This window comes from Quercus lobata, chromosome 10 (assembly GCF_001633185.2).
Source record: "Quercus lobata isolate SW786 chromosome 10, ValleyOak3.0 Primary Assembly, whole genome shotgun sequence".
In the NCBI taxonomy this organism is placed as follows: Eukaryota; Viridiplantae; Streptophyta; class Magnoliopsida; order Fagales; family Fagaceae; genus Quercus; species Quercus lobata.
In genome coordinates this window covers 54,463,420-54,469,419 of record NC_044913.1, presented here as the reverse complement: position 1 = coordinate 54,469,419, position 6,000 = coordinate 54,463,420, and positions in this window count along the sequence as shown.

The following is a 6,000-nucleotide window of genomic DNA, read 5'->3' as shown; positions in this document are numbered from 1 at the left end:
AAATGTTTCAAGTAATTTAAAATAAATAAAATATTTTGATTATATATCACAATTTTATGTTTTAATATGTAAAATTTATATACTACACACCATGTATACACAAAGTGACTCAATATATTTATGCACACATGTTGCGAAATTAATTTGTTTTTAATGTGTGACTCATAAATTATTAATAAAGTTTCAACTTTCAACATATATAATATTTAATTAAGCCGTGCATCGCACGGACTTAATACTAGTCTATATATATAATTTCGACATCTGAAACCCCTAATTTTCCACGTCAGCACAATATTTAAATAAAATTGTCATTTTATTTAAATCTTTTTGTTTAGTTCAAACTTAATAAGGAACAAAACTCTGTTTTTCTAACAAGTCCAACTTAAACTCAAACTCATCATTTTTTTTAAAATAAATTTTTTTTTTTTTTTAGTTCAAACTTAATAAGGAGTGAAACTCTATCTTACAAGTCCAACTTAAACTCAAACTCATAATTTTTTTTTAAACAAAATTATTTTGTTTAATCCAAACTTAACAAGGAGTGAAACTCTATCTCTCTAACAAATCCAACTTAAACTCAAACTCAAATATTAATAATTTTTCTTTAATATTTTTTGGCCTTTCAGAAGTTTTAATATCTGAATTTTTGAGTTATTTTTTTGCAGTATTTGAAATTATCTGACAAAATTTTTGTAAGCCATTACACGTTCAAGCAATGGTTTCTTCATCAATTTGTAACGCAAATTGAAATTATACAAGAGCAAATCATGTAATTTCTTAATCAATTTAATATTTTATAAAATTATTTTAATCTATCTCACAAATAGGTAAATTTCCATACATAATCCATATTAGCAACTAATTTCACTATAGTTAACTAGTCGTGGACTTTTCTAAGAAAAAGAAAAAACCACATATTGATGACAACATCAAATCAACCAAATTGAAGAATTATGTATATTAGTGAAAAAGTAATATAAAACAAATCTTACTGCTATAGATTTGCTCGTGTTTTATTCAAAGGAATCCATCTTTTCAATTGATTGCTCATGTAAACAAAGGTTATGATTGAATGATATAGAAGGAAAATTATGTAGAGGATTGAAGGAACATGGTACTTAAAATGGAACTACCAGAATGATGGGAAAAAGAAATTCATGTTTAGGCTGAATCTAGTTAGATTTTCTTGGAGAAAGAATTCACATGCATTCAATAATAAAGAGAAAATCTAAACCTCTATTTGAATCTCAAAGAGAAATCTGTATTTTTCTGTCACAGACACAATCAATGAATCGTCTCTCTAATTAATTAAGCCTATAGTTACCCATTAAACGCATGACAAAATTTAAGCAAATGGCTTACTAACAATGAACTTCCTAAAATTAGCACACCTATAACTAATTTTCCCAGCAAAATTTGGAGGATGCACATTGCACAATTATCCATCATAAACATATTCTGCCACTCTTGGCTTCACCACGCTACTCAGCCACCCTATGAAACTTCATACACCAGCGTGCCACATCACATGCTGCAATGTCACTTTGTGCATCCATGAATTCATTACTTTTTTTTTTTTTTTTTTTGAGAAAACATGAATTCATTACTTGATTTAAGCAAAGATATATTAAAATTATAGTTTTATTTGAGGCCAATTTAATGAAGGGAATTGGCCTGGTGGTGGCCGGTGGTGTAGATTTCTTTATAAGACGTTGGCTAGGCTGACTTTTTTTTTCTTCTTTTTGCTAGGTAACTTGAAGTTAGGAATTTTTCCAAAATCAGGGTAATATAGGAAATGATCATTTGTTTCCTGATGCATTATAGGGCCGGGTTTACATTGGAACATGGTGGCGATGATGGTGAACGTCTTGCTAAGGCCTCCCGGAGCAAACTGATTAAAGAGAGTAACAAAGACTATAAAAGAAGTGGCAGTGGTAATGAAAGTCATGAAAGCTATACTCTCTTTTGCTATTGATAATTGCACACACATTTATACACACTTAAAAAAGCAACTGAAATCATAACTTTTAAGCCACGAAAATATGAGCAAGTACTGCAGTAAAATATATGTTTGATAACATTCGATTTGATTAGGTTTACAAACCAGAGTAATATATTCAAGAGTTTTGTAACTCTGTTACACTGTCAGGTTCTTCCATGAAGGAGATTTTGATTCAAATCTCTTCTCCCCACTTATTATAATTTCATTTTAGGCCAATTCAACGAAGCAAAAAGGTGTAGTATAAATTTTTTGGCTTGGTTATGGTGATGTAGACTTCTCATAGGAAGGCGTTGGCGAGGCCGAGTATTACTAAGAAGGAGGCAGTGGTGGCAAAAGTTGATGAAATTGAAGATCTCGGTCGACCTGTTTACTTGACGAAATAGAGTAACCACCATGGTCACGGTGATGATGAGGAATGGAAAGGTGAGGCGGTGATGGCACTGGTACTGAATTTCTAGGTGGTGAAGTCACCGATTGTGGAACTATTCCAGAGGTAGTATGGAGATATGGTGAAGGTGTTACTGCATCTTTTGCTAAGGCCTCTGGAAGCGATACTAATGAGAAACAATATTAAGCAATCAAACTATTTTCATAATAGATAGTCGGCCAATGGCAATGAAACTCGAGTGAAAATCGAGTGACACTTGATTTCCAAGTGTATCAAACAAAATGTCTAATAGACTCGAATTGCTAGAAACAAAAATAGTTTGAACTGTTGCCTTACTAATAAAATAGTTTGAAGGATTTAGTTATTTTTTAAAAAATTCCCTTGTCCTTCTGAGTAGCTCTTTGTCACCCCATAAATATATTTCGTGTGGTGTGGAAATTTTACCTTTTGCGTGTGGAAACTTTGGTCAATCTTCACAAGTCATGCATTTTTGAGTGAGATACCACCTGTCTGCTCCTTTTTTCCTGAGTGTGTTAGATTTCACAATTACTCCTTTGAAGAGTTAAATGGAAATGTTTCCCACTAACAGTTTGATGAGGTAGAAATGGTTCTATCCTATAAGACTAGAGTCTTTCATCGCACTTTAGAGTAAGTGGGTTGATATTTTTCACTAATTAAGGTCACATTTCAGTGCAAGTAGTCAGCAGGGCAAATATTTAATTTTTTTTTTAAATAAAAATAAACAGATTTTAGCTTTTTCAATTGAATTTTCATTATTACTATTATTATTATTATTATTATTATTATTATTATTATTATTATTATTTTATAAAAGCATACATCGAAACTTAATTATGAAATTTTGCTAATAATTGTTTATTTGATAATTTTTTTGGGTGGACAAATTGTTTTCCTAATTGGTCCAATTAATCATTGCTAAGTTTTATTAATTTTGTAATTACATTTTTTGGTGTTTTGGATTGTAGAAAAGAAAAAATAGGGTTTGAGAAAGTTTGTTTAAAACTTAAATAATAATTTCCAAATTTTATATTCTTTTTAATGATTCACAAAATGTATAAATAAAATTATTAAAAAATGAATATTTTTGCTAACTTGCCAGTTGAATTCCTGAGAACAATTGTATTATTTTGTTTTGGTACAACAAAAATTTAATATATATATATATATATATATTATTTGTGATTGTTCCTATAATAAGTAAAAATATGATTATGAAATACATTACTCTTTATCAAATTAGTCTAAATTGTAAAAAATAAATTTAATGAGACCACACTAAAAAATAATTATTACGCGCAATACGCGGATCTGCAATTAGTTATAAATAAAGTATGATGTCATTAAGGAAATTTCATGTTAACAACAGCAATTAAAAATTTCTTTTTGCCATTCGTTATTGCTCATCCTCCTAAGCAACTCAGGTCAACCCTAAGAATATTTTCTGTCGTGTGGAAAATTAACCTTGTGCTTGGAAACCTAGTCAATCTCAACGTTGACAAAACATGCATTTTCGTGTGTCATAGGTATGCAATTCATGATTCCTCCTCCTAGCGCTCCTCCTTCTTATTTATTTATTTATTTTTTTTTTTTATGAAAATATTTCTTGTTACTGGTTTCAAAAAGTCTAGTGACATATATTTTGTTACACATTTTGCCACAACTTAGGCACGTGGCAAGTGGTCATTAGATTACTTTTCATCAAAATCTAGTTATAGATCCATGTATAAATGATGTAATTGAATTACAAGCTCATACTTTTGCATTTTATTTAAAAAAAAAAAAAAAAAAAAAGCTCTTACTTTTGCAAGTTATGACACAAAATGTGTGGCTAACTGTGTTGTCATAATAGAACTCATACTAGTTTGCTAAGGTGGGACATGATGGAACTGACTTAGGTCATTGCTTTGTCCAGTGTCCACTAGATTTAATCCTTGCCCAGACATGATTTTGTGAAGTTCTACAAAATAGGAGACTTAGGGGCTGTTTGGTAAACTTGTTTAAACACATATTTTCAGTTCTTAAACAACATTACACACATTTTTACACACATTTTTAGCCACACTTATTTCCGTACATGTTTTCAAATAACAAAACACATGTACCAAACACGCCCTTCGTTTGGATACCAATGAATAATGAAAATTATTTCACTATTCAGCTTATTTTTGCTGGTGAAAATGGCCAAATACCACCATTTCATAAAATTTGTAGCAAAAAAGCACTGTTTCGGAACTAAATGGGATCTACCACTTTTCCAGTACTCAAGTTCACTAAACTCGAGTTCCAAATAGTACTTGAGTTTAGAAAACTCGAGTTCCTAGTTTCTATTCCACTGTGGCATTGGCTGACATGGCATTTGGGCATTAAAAAATGCCACTTGTTACTCGAGTTTCCTGGACTCAAGTACTATATTAGTGTGGTACCCAAGTCCACTAAACTCGAGTATCAATCTGTATGAGAGGCTCCAATTTCTTGAGTGCAAAAATCATGCACATTGATACTCAAGTCCATGAAACTCGAGTATTGTGTTAGCAGTACCTGAATCCATTAAACTTGAGTATCAATCTGTATGTGAGGCCCCAATTTCTTGAGTGCAAAAATCATGCACATTGATACTTGAGTCCGTGAAACTTGAGTACTGTGTTAGCAGTACCCGAGTCCATTAAACTCGAGTATCAATTTGTATGAGAAGCCCCATTAAACTTGAGTGCAAAAATCGTGCACATTGATACTCAAGTCCGTGAAACTCAAGTACTGTGTTAGCAATACTTGAGTCCATTAAACTCGAGTATCAATCTGTATGGGAGGCCCCATTCTTGAGTGTAAAGAAAAAATGATTCTAAACCGATTTGCTTCTATGAAGGGAGATACTGATGATGTACTTTGGTCATCATGTAGAAATTAAAAAAAAAAAAAAAAATACATTTGATCTACATAGCACTTGAAAGCCTTTGCATAACCGTTTATAATGAGCTAAATCTCTGTGTTTTGGAATTCATATTCATGTTCTTTTCAGACAGAATAATATCAATTTCTTCATCCTTTCAGATAGGGATTACTTTTTATTGATTAAGGTAGTTGTAGGGACATTTGAGTGACGTTGAAAATTTGTACTTGAAATTGACTAATGAAATTGGTTGTACTAACAGGTTCACTGCAAATTTGAGCTTATGCACGAGACCTTATTCCTCACTGTCAACCTTATAGAGAGGTTCTTAGAGCACCAAATAGTTCTCAAAAAGAAGCTTCAATTGGTTGGGTTGACAGCCATGCTATTAGCTTTCAAATATGAGGAAGTTTCTGTCCCTATTGTGGAGGATCTTATTATGATATCAAACAAGTTTTTGTCCCTGAGAGGGAGATTGAGAGCGTGTGGGAGAGTGAGAGTGAGATGGTAGCGAGATTGAGAGGGAGATTGAGAAAGTGAGAGTGATGAGAGAGTAAGACTAAGTGGGAGAGAGGGAGATTCAGAGAGTGTAAGTGTGGGTAACAGGGGCCATACTCAAGTTTAATGGACTCGGGTATCAGACTAGCATAGTACTCGAGTCCAAGAAACTTGAGTACCAAGTGGAATTTTTTAATGCCC